Source organism: Octopus sinensis, linkage group LG19 (genome assembly GCF_006345805.1).
Source record: "Octopus sinensis linkage group LG19, ASM634580v1, whole genome shotgun sequence".
In the NCBI taxonomy this organism is placed as follows: Eukaryota; Metazoa; Mollusca; class Cephalopoda; order Octopoda; family Octopodidae; genus Octopus; species Octopus sinensis.
In genome coordinates this window covers 49334608-49349607 of record NC_043015.1, presented here as the reverse complement: position 1 = coordinate 49349607, position 15000 = coordinate 49334608, and the positions used below count along the sequence as shown (strand labels likewise).

General features: G+C 37.8%; 1 protein-coding gene and 1 long non-coding RNA gene across 2 annotated transcripts in view; both read left to right on the top strand.

The window, feature by feature from the left end:
* The window catches only part of LOC118767086, a 16617-nt gene extending 5554 nt beyond the window's left edge, over window positions 1-11063 (top strand). The window contains exons 2-3 of the long non-coding RNA XR_005002982.1: window positions 6151-6159; window positions 10945-11063. This is a non-coding gene — a long non-coding RNA (uncharacterized LOC118767086). The remainder of the gene's footprint in view (window positions 1-6150; window positions 6160-10944) is intronic.
* Window positions 1-15000, top strand: part of LOC115222298 (Na(+)/H(+) exchanger beta) — a 193616-nt gene that overhangs the window by 51901 nt on the left and 126715 nt on the right. The gene's annotated exons all lie outside the window — the stretch shown is intronic.

Sequence of the window (15000 nt, the reverse complement as noted above, 5' to 3'; positions counted from 1 at the left end):
GTTATCCAAGGGAAATGCAAAGGGCTATACAGCTTGGCACCTGTGACTGTCGCTACTCATTTCTATAGCTGAGTGAACTGGAGCAACGTGAAATAAAGTGTCTTGCTCAAGAACACAACACACACCCTGGTCTAGGATTCGAGCTCACAACCTCACGATCTTAAGCTCAACGCTCTAACCACTGAGCCATGTGCCTTCACATAAAATACTAAAATACACATAAAATACTAGGTCTATAATTGCTGATGGGCATATAGTGTATTGGATAAGAGTTTGCAGTGCTCCAGCATGAACCTCGGATTCTATGTTCAATCCCAGGTAGGGACTTGAAAAATAATATCAAGTAATATTAATCAAATAAAAGGTTAAGTTTGAAATTCCACGAGAACACCTGATAACAACAGACAAGGTGAGGAGACCTATCCGTCCATTGTAAATAATGAACATCAACATCTACTAAAGGCACAAGGTCTGAAATTTGGTTGGGTGGAGACTAGTCAATTACATCAACCCCAGTGTTTCACTGGTACTTAATTTGTCAACCCCGAAAGGATGAAAGGCAAAGTCAACCTGAGCAGAATTTGAACCCAGAATGTAGCGACGGGTGAAATACCTATTTCTTTACTACCCACAAGGGGCTAAACACAGAGGGGACAAACAAGGACAGACATTGGTATTAAGTCGATTACATCGACCCCAGTGCGTAACTGGTACTTAATTTATCGACCCCGAAAGGATGAAAGGCAAAGTCGACCTCGGCAGAATTTGAACTCACAACGTAACGCAGACGAAATACCGCTAAGCATTTCGCCCAGCGTGCTAACGTTTCTGCCAGCTCGCCGACGGGTGAAATACCGCTGTGGCAACAATCCTGCCAGCTCAACACCTTATCGACATCAACAACAACAACAACAGTAGTAATAAGCCTTTCTCCTATAGGCACAAGGCCTGAAATTTGGTGGTGGTGGGAGGAGTTGGACAGTCGATAACATCTTCATCCGAAATGATGAAAATTTCTATTGTAGGCGCAAAGCCTGAAATTTTGCAGTGTTGGGATGGCAGCAGTGGGTGGGGGAATTATTTGATTACTTTATCGATCCCAAAAGGGCGAAAGTCAAAGTTGATCATGGCAGGATTTGAGCTCAAAACAAGATATTACATTTAATCGATGAGCCTTACTTTGCTTATGATGGTAGAGCATGAAAGAAAGATAACAACTTATTTATACTTCGCACTAACGGGACATCTGTCTGGTCAACAAGGCCTCAATATCTTGCTAATGATAAAGATAAACAGATATTCCTCCCTCTCCTCCTCTTTCTCTTTCTCTCTCTGACCCTCACTCTTTGTCTATCTATCTATCTATCTATCTATCTATCTATCTACTTATCTATCTGTCTATCTATCTATCTGTCTATCTATCTGTCTGTCTATCTGTCTCTCTATCTGTCTGTCTATCTGTCTGTCTGTCTATCTATCTATCTGTCTATCTATGTATCTATCTGTCTATGTATCTATCTATCTGTCTATCTGTCTGTCTATCTATCTATCTATCTATCTATCTGTCTGTCTGTCTATCTGTCTGTCTATCTATCTATCTATCTGTCTGTCTATCTATCTATCTATCTATCTATCTATCTATCTATCTATCTATCTGTCTATCTATCTGTCTGTAAATAAATATGTTAATATGTGACATAATTTCCCAAGGTTACTGTGGTCTTTTCGTAGGATTTTCTTTCCACAGATAAACCTCCCCATTTCTTGGGAACAATTTGTACCGTTTGACTTTTTTTTGCATATGTCCCTAACTATTTCGATCCCTTTTGATCATTGTCCTTTTTTCTTCTTTTTTTTCGCCCACCCCCTCGAAAAGAAAAAAAACTCTACATTGTAATTGTCCCCTCTGTGTCTAGCCCTGTGTGGCCAATAAAGAAAGTTATCTATCTCTCTAAATCAATCCCAACATTTTCTTTGATCACCACAGGAGTGGCTGTGTGGTAAGTAGCTTGCTTACCAACCACATGGTTCCGTCGGTTCAGTCCCACTGCGTGGCACCTTGGGAAAGTGTCTTCTACTATAGCCTCGGGCCGAACAGCCTTGTGAGTGATTTGGTAGACGGAAACTGAAAGAAGCCCGTCGTATATAGGTATATAGAATGTATGGTTGTCACCCTAGCATTGTTTGACAACCGATGCTGGTGTGTTTATGTCCCCGTTACTTAGCGGTTCGGCAAAAGAGAGCGCTAGAATAAGTACTGGGCTTACAAAAGAATAAGTCCCGTGGTCGAGTTGCTCGATTAAAGGCGGTGCTCCAGCATGGCCGCAGTCAAATCACTGAAACAAGTTAAAAGAGTATCCAATATTTAGTGTATTCAGAACGGTGTCACTCAGTGAAGTACATTCCTACGAACACTGAGAATGTGTTTCATGGTCGTCCTAATTCAGAGTAGGGTATAAGTAGTTAAGTTATATATAATCCTAGTTATCTCGGTTATGTTTAGTAGTGCAGAATTAGTGTGTGGTTAGTTAGATGGGTGGCTTATTTTCGTTTTATTTCCATCCCTTCTCGGTGAATCGACAACTGTAATTATCGACTGTAAAACCAAACTTGATAATAACTACTGAGACGAACGACCACTGATTCTTCTGGCTTGAAACTTTCCAAACACTGTTTTCTAGTACTTTCACTATCTCTCCCTCTCTCCCCTCTCATCCTCTCACATATAAATGTGTATGTATAATACTGTGTGTATATATAATGTGTATATGTATGTATGTATATATATATATGTGTATGTATATATATATAATATATATAATATATATATATTATAATATATCTATCTATATATATATATAATAATCATATATAATATGGCTATCGTCTTAGCAACGGCCTGGTGGTCAGTCGGGCGCGGGGTGGCGTCATCGAAGGCTAAAACAATGCTAACGCATTGTGACCATCGATGTGTAACTATCTGAGGACTGGTCGGTCAGTGATGGTGATGTATTATATATCGGTTTCTGACTGAAGATGAAGGCTCTGATTACTGTCCGTTTTTCCGTGTTTGTCAATTCGTGAATTTCACGTTCTTTATATATAAGTTTTATTCTATATAGTATATATAATATATATGTGTGTGTGTGGTTGTATAAATGTGTATGTATATATATATATATATAATATATAAATATAATATGTATTAGGCATAGGAGTGGCTGTGTGGTAAGTAGCTTGCTTACCAACCACATGGTTCCGGGTTCAGTCCCACTGCATGGCACCTTGGGCAAGTGTCTTCTACTATAACCTTGGGCCGACTAAAGCCTTGTGAGTGGATTTGGTAGACAGAAACTGAAAGAAACCCGTCGTATATATGTGTGTATATATGTTTGTGTGTCTGTGTTTGTCCCCCAAACATCGCTTGACAACCAATGTTGGTGTGTTTACGTCCCTGTAACTTAGTGCTTCAGCAAAAGAGACCGATAGAATAAGTACTAGGCTTACAAAGAATAAGTTCTGGGGTTGATTTGCTCGACCAAAGGCAGTACTCCAGCATGGCCACAGTCAAATGCCTGAAACAAATTAAAAAGAGTATATATGTATAAATGTGTATATATATATATATATGTGTATAAATGTGTATAAATATATGTATAAATGTGTTTGTATATATGTGTGTGTGTATATGTATGTATATATATATGTGTGTGTGTGTTTATGTATGTGTATCTATGTGTGTGTACGTATCTCCCTTCTGTTTACTTTTCTCTCTCTCCCTCTCACTCTCTCTCTCTCACTCTCTCTCTCTCCCCTACATTTCTCACTATTCACTCTTTGCTCTCCATTCTTCTTCATCCTCATTCCCCCATCCCTCTGCCTTCACTCACCTCCACCCACGCAGCTGTCTTCACTCTACTATCCCCCCCCTCTATTATCTCCTCCTGCCCTCTCTCATTGTTTACACTCCTCTGTCTTTCTCCCTCTCCACTTGATGTGTTTTTTTACCTTAAACCTGTTAAACTACCTCCATTATTATCTATTATTATATCCTTGATTATTGATTGCACATGTGTGGTGATGTATTTATATACGGACTTAGTATAACTATTAGACACTAACCTGACGGTTGTCAATTCTTAGACGTTTCCTTAGATCTTAATAATAATTTTTAAGCCTTATAGGAAGCCCAATGATAGATAAGTTATATTAATGTAGGTTCATGCATTCCCCTGATAGTATTCAAAAATTTAGTTAAATATTAGTAAGAGATTTCTAGCCTCTCATCTAATGAGGACATCTTCAATAGCGTTTGCCCCAGTTTATATAAAGCTTTAAAAGATAGTGGTTTAGCGCAAAAATAAAATATACACCTATCACCAGCCAACAATAGGAAAAGGAATAATAGAAATAGGAGGTCACTCTGGTTTACGCCCCCTTACTCACCCGAGGTGGCCTTCAATATAGGTAAATCGTTCCTAGCACTGATAGATAGACATTTTCCAGTAAACATCTTATAGGAAACTCTTTAATAGACACAATTAAAAATAGTTTTAGTTCAACTACCAATTTTAAAAACATAATCAATCAGAACATACAAAAAACACCAGAGAAAAACAGATGTTCATGCAGGAATAAAGAATTGTGCCCGCTAAATGAGCTTGCATGTCCAAGACCCAAATATGAAGCTACCGTAAACTCTATAACAACACAAGACACCGTTTCGACGAAGAAATACGTGGGCTGACAGAGGGTACTTTCATTCAAGGCCAGGTTCAATAACCACACTTTGAGCTTTAGGCACTGGAACAAAGAAAAGCGACACAATTATCCAATCATATTTGGTCGTTTTTAAGAGAGAAAGGTGTCGATTATAACATACAATGGAAAGATTTTGGCCAGATGTAAGCCCTATACTACCGGCAGCGGAAGGTGCGGTTTATGCGACATGGAGAGATGGCTTATCTGGAAAGCAGCTTAGACCCTACACATGTCTAAATACAAGGACAGAGCTTTCGGATCTGCCCACATGTGACTAAATTTCTGTTAAGTTGAGTCCCCTAAAGAAAACGGTTTAGAATGCTTCTGTGTTATGTCCAAGAAGATTTTATATATTTTATATATTTTTATATATTTTTATGATTTTTATATATTTTTATGACGAAAAATGCGAGCGATGTATAAGTCGCAGGCCAAAGCAGAGTTATAACAGAGTAATTCCCTTCATTTTTAACGGTATTTTTTCATAACGTTTTCAAATAGCCAGATAACCGAGAGATGGTGTTGTGGATTTCCACTCGGCATCTGAAACTCAGAGTTTATCTGACTACGAGTAATGTAACATATTGTATCGATACATATATATATATATATATATATATATATATATATTATATATATATACATATATATAATATATGCATGCATATGTAAATACTGACATGGTGTTTACATCTTGTCTGTGTATATACCAATATTGTCTAGCCGTCTATAAATCTATATCTCTAGCACATACATACCAATACACACACACACACACAGATATATATTATACATACACATTACACACACAGATATATATATATATATATATATATTTACACATACACACACATATATTTTCTATATATATTATGTATATATATATTATTATATATATTATGTATAATATTATGTATATAATTATTATGTATATATATATTATGTATAAGGATTATGTATTATATATTATGTATATATATATTATGTATGCATATATTATGTATATATATATTGTATTATATATATATATATATTATTATATATATATTATATATAATATATATTAGGTATATATATATATATATTATATATATATATACACACACTATATGTGTGTGGGTGTGTGTGTATTTACATTATCTAGATAATAACTTTATTGCATGTTTTCCAAAGCTGCTCTGCAGGTATCGGTTACCAGATGTTATCTAGTACAGATATATCTGCCATATAAATGAGAGTTAATGAGTGTATGTCACCGAAAGGCTCTGAAATGGTGTGTCCTTGAGTAAAACAGATATCAGCTCACCTGGATTCCTCTTATACCCACTCTTTACCTCAAAGACTTAGTCCATAGTAAAGATTTTGAAGCGTAAGTTCAAATAATTTCAGAGCTACCAAGTGTTTTCTATATTGAGCACCTCTGGATCTCATCTGTTAATCATCACCATCATCATCATCATCATTGTCATCATCATCATCATCATCATCATCATCATCCATCATCATCATCATCATCATTTAAAGTTCATTTTTCCATGCTGGCATGGGTTGGATGGTTTAACTGAAAACTGGCAAGCTAGAGAGCTGCACCAGTTACCAATCTGATCTGGCAAGGTTTCTACCACTAGATGCCCTTCCTAATGCCAACCACTCCAAGAGTGTAGTAGATGCTTTTTACGTGTCTCTGGCACAGGTGCCAGTTATATAACTCTGACATTGGCCCTGGCTATGATCTCAGTTGCCTTGATGAGTGTTTTTCTCAAGCACAGCATATTGCCAAAGGGCTTAGTCACTTATCACTGTCTCCACGAGGACCAATATTTGAATGGTGTTTTGTACATGGCACCGGTATGGGTGCCAGTTATGCGACACTGGCATTCAGACAACTATGATTTCACTTGGCTTGACAGATCAAACAGTGCATTTTATGTGCCATTTATGCAACACTGACATCGACCATGACTACGATTTCATTTGGTTTGATTGGTTGAATGGTGTTTTTTACATGTCACTGGCACAGGTGCCACTTGCATAACACTAGTATCACCCATGACTATGATTCCATTTGGTTTGACTGGTCTTCTCAAGCACGGCATATTGCCAAATGTCTCATTCGCTTGTGCCTGCTTCCATGAGGCCCAAAGTTTGGGCCAGTCATAGATTTACCATTGGTTTCACACCTATATAGTACTTAACTGTATAGGCAAATCACCAGAAGCTAGAATGAAGCAAAGCGCATTGTGACCAGCGATGTATAACATCTGGTAGTTTGTTTGATCATGTGAGATTCACACACACACACACACACACACACATACATACAAATATATATTCACACACACACACACCTATATACACAATATATACATATAGGCGCAGGAGTGGCTGTGTGGTAAGTAGCTTGCTTACCAACCACATGGTTCCAGGTTCAGTCCCACTGCGTGGCACTTTGGGCAAGTCTCTTCTACTATAGCCTCGGGCCGACCAAAGCCTTGTGAGTGGATTTGGTAGACAGAAACTGAAAGAAGCCCGTCGTATATATGTATATATATATATATATATGTATGTGTATGTGTGTGTGTCTGTGTTTGTCCCCCTAGCATTGCTTGACAACCGATGCTGGTGTGTTTACGTCCCCGTCACTTAGCGGTTCGGCAAAAGAGACTGATAGAATAAGTACTGGGTTTACAAAGAATAAGTCCCGGGGTCGAGTTGCTCAATTAAAAAGTGGTGCTCCAGCATGGCTGCAGTCAAATGACTGAAACAAAAAAGAGTAAAAGAGAATATATATATACATACATACATACACACACACACACACACACACACACACACACACACACACACACACAGAGGAAGGTGCATGGCTCAGTGGGTCACAGGATCTGTGTCCTTATATTTGAGCTGAGTGGGGGTGCTAGATTCCCTTGTTCGAAAATCTAAGGACACAGATCATATTGTATAGCCAGCTGGAGACGATGTCTCCTGGGGCTAAATTTCAGCAACATTCATTCTAAACAGGACTATCATGTTATGTTGGCAAAAATCTTTACTCCAAGATAATACAGGATTAATTTTATGAAATTTGAATATGTAAGTATATAATTTGACAAAGTAAACTGAATGCTATATTCAGATTTCCTTCCAGAAGATAATCATACCAGTTTAAAGTTTGGATAGCGCCTTTTGCATTAACTTCACAGTTATCACTACAATTTACTGATGTTTTGAGATGTAACCTCTAAAAGACAGACAAAATTCTATCATTATGGTAATAGACCAGACTAACTTCTATTAATTTTGAGTGAAACAAAACAGATTGGAAGTGTAACAGACTTGTAATTTTTCAAATCCAAAGATTTTATTTTTTTTTATACAAAAGGCCTTGAAAATATGACATTTTATATTGTGTAAAAAGCGTTCCATTTTAATAAATTGAGTTTATCCAAAAACTGAACTAAGATCTGTACATTATTTTTAATGAGCAACATGAACCATTGAATGAAATATAATCCAGTTCCTGTTTGTAGAATGTTATTAGTATTTTTTTTTTAAACCAACAGTACAAAGTACATGAGTAAGTGTTGGTCAAATCACTAACTGTGGTGGCTGACAAACAGCTGAAGAGAATAAGACACTCCTGTCTTAATTATGAAACATTATGACAGAAGAAAAAAGTTCACATACATTATGTATATATATATATTTATGTGCCACCAGCACGATGATGATGATGATATCTCTATATATAAAACTGAAATACATTTTTACCGCTTGGATCGCTTTCAATGCCACTACGTCCCGTCCGATTCGCTCCAAAATTTACAGGGACATGTAGAATGAGGTGACGATGCTCGTGGGCTACCTTAGAAATCCCTATCTTAAAAGGTGTGGTTGCTAGGGGGGCCATCTTCCTCACTCACACTATTCCTCCTTTCCCTCTCTTACCCCTTCATTTATAATTTGAGAATGCCACTACCGTTATTAAAGTATCTGTCACTCTCGCTATTCTCTCTTTTTCACTGACTCTGTTTCCTACTTCCCATCACGTCGGCGGCGTTCTTTTAAGTATCTGTCTGTCACCAACAACACACGAGCATGAGAACAATATTATGAATCAGATATCTTGCGTTCATTATATGTGGTGTGTGTGTGTGTGTTCATATATATAAATATGTATATATAATGTATGTGTGTGTGTGTGTTGTGTTCTATATAAATATGTATATACAAAGTGTATATATCTGTATTTATGTTATTAAACTTTTTCATAGTTATATATATTTTTAAACAAAATTATAAATATAATTTAATAATTTTTATTTTCAATTTAAATAATTTAAATTTTTCAATTTTATATTTATATATTTTCTATATTATATTTTTTTAAATGTTTTTGTTTTTGGTTTTTCACTGTTTGATTTGCCTATTAGTGTTTATCTCTAATTTAATTTATCAGATAATATCTCATTGTATACATTTGTATATATAATGCGTGCACACAACACACACATATATATACACATATATATATATAATGTATGCATTACGTAGTCGGTCGATTCAGCTGAAAATATGCACACCTATGTTAAAAGTGCTGGCAAGTTTGCATGACAACTATTTTTTTCCTCAAATGAAAGGCGTCACCTCTAGGACAAAATTCCTCATCTTATAAAATGTGGCCCCAGTAGACCCGAATGAAATCGGGTTATATTAACCAAAATTTGAAAAGGGGTCTAAATGGGGCTGGAAGGGGATTAAAATTTAAAGGAGCGGGTGTTTAGAAATTCTCTGTTACATCAAGCTAAAAAATTTGCGCCAGCCCTTTTCGTCAATGTGTTGCCGTCCATGATAAAGAAGTTTGAATGCTTGCCATGGTGAGTCTACTGTCGTGAGAAAGAATCACTTCAAAACTTGGTGTTTACGAATTTTCTTTTACATCAAGTTCAAATTTTACGCCAGCCGTTAAACGGTCAATACGTTGCTGTCCGTCGTTAAGAAATGCCAGCCATGGTGACTCTACTATCCTCAGATTCTATCCCTTCAAACTTTGGTTTCCAATATTTTATTATTTTTATTCAGCTCGCAAGTTCGTCTGTCCCTTTTAAATGTTAGTGTTTTGCTGTCTGCCTGAAGCAGACCTTTCCGTTGCCACTGCCTGATATTTGTGATTGATCTTTCTAAATATTTTATCTCACTTACTCAAGATCTTCTGTTGTTTATAAATGGGAGAGAGATAGATAAAGATAGAGAGTAGAGAAAGCGAGGGAGAGTCCGAGAGAAAAGAAAGTAAGAGGGTGGGAGGGAGGAAAGTGAGAGAGAAAGGAGAGAGAAACAAAGGTGGAGAATCATCATCATCATCATCATCGTTAACGTCCGTTTTCAGTGCTAGCACGGGTTGGACAGTGTGACCGGGGTCTGGGAAGCCAGGAGGCTGCACAGGCTCCAGTCTGATCTGGCAGTGGTTTCTACAGGTGGATGACCTTCCTAACGCCAACCACTCTGTGAGTGTAGTGGGTGCTTTTTTCGTGCCGCGGCACAGGTGCCAGGGGGTTCACAGCGGCAACGATCGGTTGGTGCTTTTTACGTGCCACCGGCACAGAAGCAAGTCAAGGCGGCGCTGCAATCGGCCACGTTCGGAGGGGCTTTTTACGTGCTGAAAGGAAGCAACAGAAAGTAGCAACCACACTCTTACCTGCGCGTAGAGCGGGTCACCTTCAGCTAGTGTATATATATATATATATATATATATATATATATATATGTATATATATATATGTGTATGTATATATATAGTATATATATTATATAGTATATATGTATGTATATATTATATATGTATGTATATATGTATGTATATATGTCTATATATATATATATATATGTATGTATATATGTATGTATGTATATATATATATATATATATATATATATATATATATATATATATATATATGATGGGCTTCTTTCAGTTTCTGTCTATCAAATCCACTCACAAGGCTTTGGTCAACCTGAAGAGCTATAGTAGAAGACACTTGCCAAGATGCTATGCATGGGACTGAGCCCGGAACCATCTGGTTGGGAAGCAAACTTCTTACCACACAGCCACTCCTGTATATATTTATGGATACACACACCCACATACACACATACAACAGGCATTTTTCATTTTCTGTCTGCCAGATCCCCTGACAAGAGTTTGGTCGAGCCTGGGTCTATTGTAGAAGACTTTTGCCTAAGGTGCCATGCAGTGGGACTGAACCCGGAACCACGTAGTTGAGAAGCAAATTTCTTACCACACATCTGGTCTTGCAATATCTGAAGGAAATAAATAAATAAATATTTGGTGATGACAGCAGTATCTTTGATATAAGATCTGCTCAATCAGGTGGCGAGCTGGCAGAACCGTTAGCACGCCGGGCGAAATGCGTAGCCGTATTTCGTCTGCGGTTACGTTCTGAGTTCAAACTCGCCGAGATCGTCTTTGCCTTTTATCCTTTCGAGGTCGATAAAGAAAGTACCAGTTACGCACTGGGGTCGATATAATCGACTTAATCCGTTTGTCTGTCCTTGTTTGTCTCCTCTGTGTTTAGCCTCTTGTGGGTAGTAAAGAAATAGGTGGCATCAGGTTTGAGGAACTACACAACACCAGAAATGTCAACCTTTTCTGTTTTTTCTGTTACTTTCTGATCTGTTAATAGTACATTGGTTTCTCTACCACAAGACCTATCATTCCCTCCTCCTCTCCCCTCTCTCTCTCTCCTCCTCCCCCTCCTTAACCCTGTTATTACATCAGACCTGTGACTGATACATGTTTAATTTCCATGGAAAATTCATTCACATTTACATTTTGGACACTACTTTTGCTAATTTTATTTATTTTGTTTTCTAAACAACTATAACACCCTACCTCTCAGTCTGTCAGTCCGTCTGTCTGTCTGTCAGTCTCTCTCTCTCTATATATATATATATATATGTCTGTCTCTCTTTCCCTCTCACCTTTCCTCTTTCTCTCCTTTTGTCTTTCTCTCTTTCCCTCTCTCACCCTCTCTTTGTCATCTTTGTCTCTTTCTCTCTTTATTCCTATATGTCTGTCTCTCTTTCCCTCTCTCACCCTTCCTCTCTCTCTCCATTTGTCTCTTTCTCTCTTTATCCCTATATGTCTGTCTCTTTCCCTCTCTCATCCTTCCACTTTCTCTCCTTTTGTCTCTTTCTCCCTTTCCCTCTCTCACCCTCTCTCTCCTTTTTTCTCTTTCTCTCTTTATCCCTCTATGTCTCGCTCTCTCTCTCTTTCCCCTTTTGTCTCTTTCTCTCTTAATCCTTCTGTGTCTGTCTCTTTCTATCTCTCACCTCCTCTCTCTCCTTTTGTCTCTTTCTCTGTATCCCTCTATACCTGTCTCTCTATATCCCTCTATGTCTGTCTCTCTTTCTTCTTTTGTCTCTTTCTATCTCTCACCTTCTCTCTCTCACCTTCTCTCTCTTTCTCTCTTTCCCTATCTCTCACTCTTTCTCTCTCTCTTTCTATCTCTCTCTCTCTCTCTCTCTCTCCCAGCCTGTCTATTTACTTTTTCAGCTGTCTGTCTGTCTGTCCATCTCTCTTTCTCTCTTATACACTTTATGTACTCAAATAATTACAGCTTTTTATTCTTTTATTTTGGCTTTATAACCTTAAACAAAGACATGTCTGTGTGTCTGTATGTATTTGTATATAAATATAAACATTTGTTTGTATATATGTGTGTGTGTGTGTGTGTGTAATAGAAGTGGAGCAGAGTTAGCATTGATTAAGTTTTCTCTGTTTAATTTCTGTTCTAATTTCTGTTTACCATTAACAAAAGCAAACAGTTGGGGAATATATCTCTGAATGCCACTTCCTGAACAAAACCCATGACATCAGGAACGCAAATTTCTTGATCTCTTATCTTGGTTGTGGTCATGCTGGGGCACTGTCTTGAAGAATTTTTTTAGTTGAATGTATCGACCCCCCCAATGCTTTTTTTTTTTCAAGCCTGGTGCTTACTCTATCGGTTGCTTTTACCAAACCACTAAGTTACATGGATGTCAACAAACCAACACTGGTTGTCAAGCAGTCGTGGCAGACAAACACAAACACACACATACACACACATTGTGTGTGTGTATATGTTTGGAAAGACTTCTGCTCATCACCACCCCCCTACACACACACACACATTTTCTCCCAAATTTGTTTATTTTTAAAAAAATTTTTACCAAAAATCCCCTTTTTTGGATACAGAGGTTTCAGAAAATTGCCAAAAATCGGTATTGTGAAACTTTTCTCCCCCAACTTCTTCAATGTTGACTTTTTCACCTGAAAATCATATGAGTGTTAATTTAAAAATTTACCTGCAGCTTTTCATGGTAAATTTGAGATTTAAAAAAATGTTTTCCATATTCTTAATCTCCGTATTTTTTCAAGTACATTGAAAAATAGATAATGAAAATACCAATGGGTATGAGAGTGAAATTTCCGAGGCTTCCACCACACACCACCCCATTTTCGGACCCTAAAAATGGTTTTGTAGCATATTAGGAGGCCAGGGTAGTTGATTCCATGCAAAAATCTGATTTTTTTTTTCTTAGTGAAACTCGTGCGAGTGTTAATCTAAAAATTTACCTGGAGTTTTTCATGGTAGATTTGAGATTTTAAAAAAATGTTTACCATATTCTTAATCTCTGTATTTTTCCATGTATATTGAAAAATAGGACAAGTAAACACAGAGAAAAGACCCTTTGTCAGTTGTCGGCTGTCTATCTACTCCTCATTTTGAGCATTCATATATATACATATATATACATTATATACATACATATATATATATATATATATAGAGAGAGAGAGAGAGAGAGAGGAAGAGAGAGATATAGATAGATAGACAGACAGATAGATAGATATACATACTTATATATATAGACATACATATATGTATGGGCCTCCCGCTCAGAGTGAAAGGTAGACTGTATGATGCATGTGTGCAAACAGCCATGCTACACAGCTGTGAAACATGGACTGTGACTGCTGAGGACATGTGTAAGCTTGCAAGAAATGAAGTTAGATGTGTAATGTCAGTGTGTATACATGAGAGAGTGTAAGCGCCCTGAAAGAAAAGTTGGACATAAGAAGCATTAGATGTGGTGTGCATGTGAGACGACTGCACTGGTATGGAGACGACTGCACTGGTATGGAGACGACTGCACTGGTATGGAGACGACTGCACTGGTATGGTCATGTGTTGCATATGGATGAGGACAGCAGTGTGAAGAAGTGTCACACCCTAACAGTGGAGGGCACCTGTAGAAGAGGTAGACCCAAGAAGATCTGGGATGAGGTGATGAAGCATGACCTTTGAACACTGGACCTCATGGAGGCAGTGGCAAGCGACCAAGACCTTTGGAGATAGCTGTGCTTGAGAAGACCCAGCAAGCCAAGTGAGACCGTAACAGTGGCCTATGCAAGCGTAGCATAACTGGCCCATTTGAGAGTATCCTTCAAACACTGGGCAATAAACTGTGCTTGAAAAGACCTGTAGAGTCAAGTGAAATCATTGTCGTGGCCAATGCCAGTACCACCTGACTGGCACATGTGCTGGTGGTACATAAAGAGCACCATTTGAGCATGGTCAATGCCAGTCCCAACGGACTGGCTCCTGTGGTTGCCACCTTATGAACATGGTCGATGCCAGTGCTGGCTGACTGGCCCTGTGCCAGTGGCACATAAAAAGCACCATTCAAGTGTGTTCATTGCCAGTGCCGTTTGACTGGCCGGTGGCATGTAAAAAGCACCATTCAAGCATGGTCGATGCCAGTATTGAAGGAAGGATACTCCACTACTAGAAATAGCTGTTGAATTCTCATCAAATCATATTTTATTGTCTTGAAAAAGGAAGGACACATTGAAAAATATAGAACTGAATATGGTTAGAATATTTTTGATATTAGGTCTTCTTGAACTAAACAGTTACTCTCTCTCTCTCTCTCTCTCTCTCTCTCTCTCTCTCTCTCTCTCTCTCTCTCTCTCAGTTTCCTATCCCATTCCATCCAGCTTCTATTCTCAGAGTCTTCCTGATAGAATCCAAACTTATTCCAAATTCTTTAGCTTTTCAACTGGTCATATCCATTCTACCTGTTTTATGTTCATATTGGCCAGATCCAGCTTCTCACACCTACCCTACAATGTCATTCGTTGTTCTGAAAATAATCTATCACATTATTGAAACC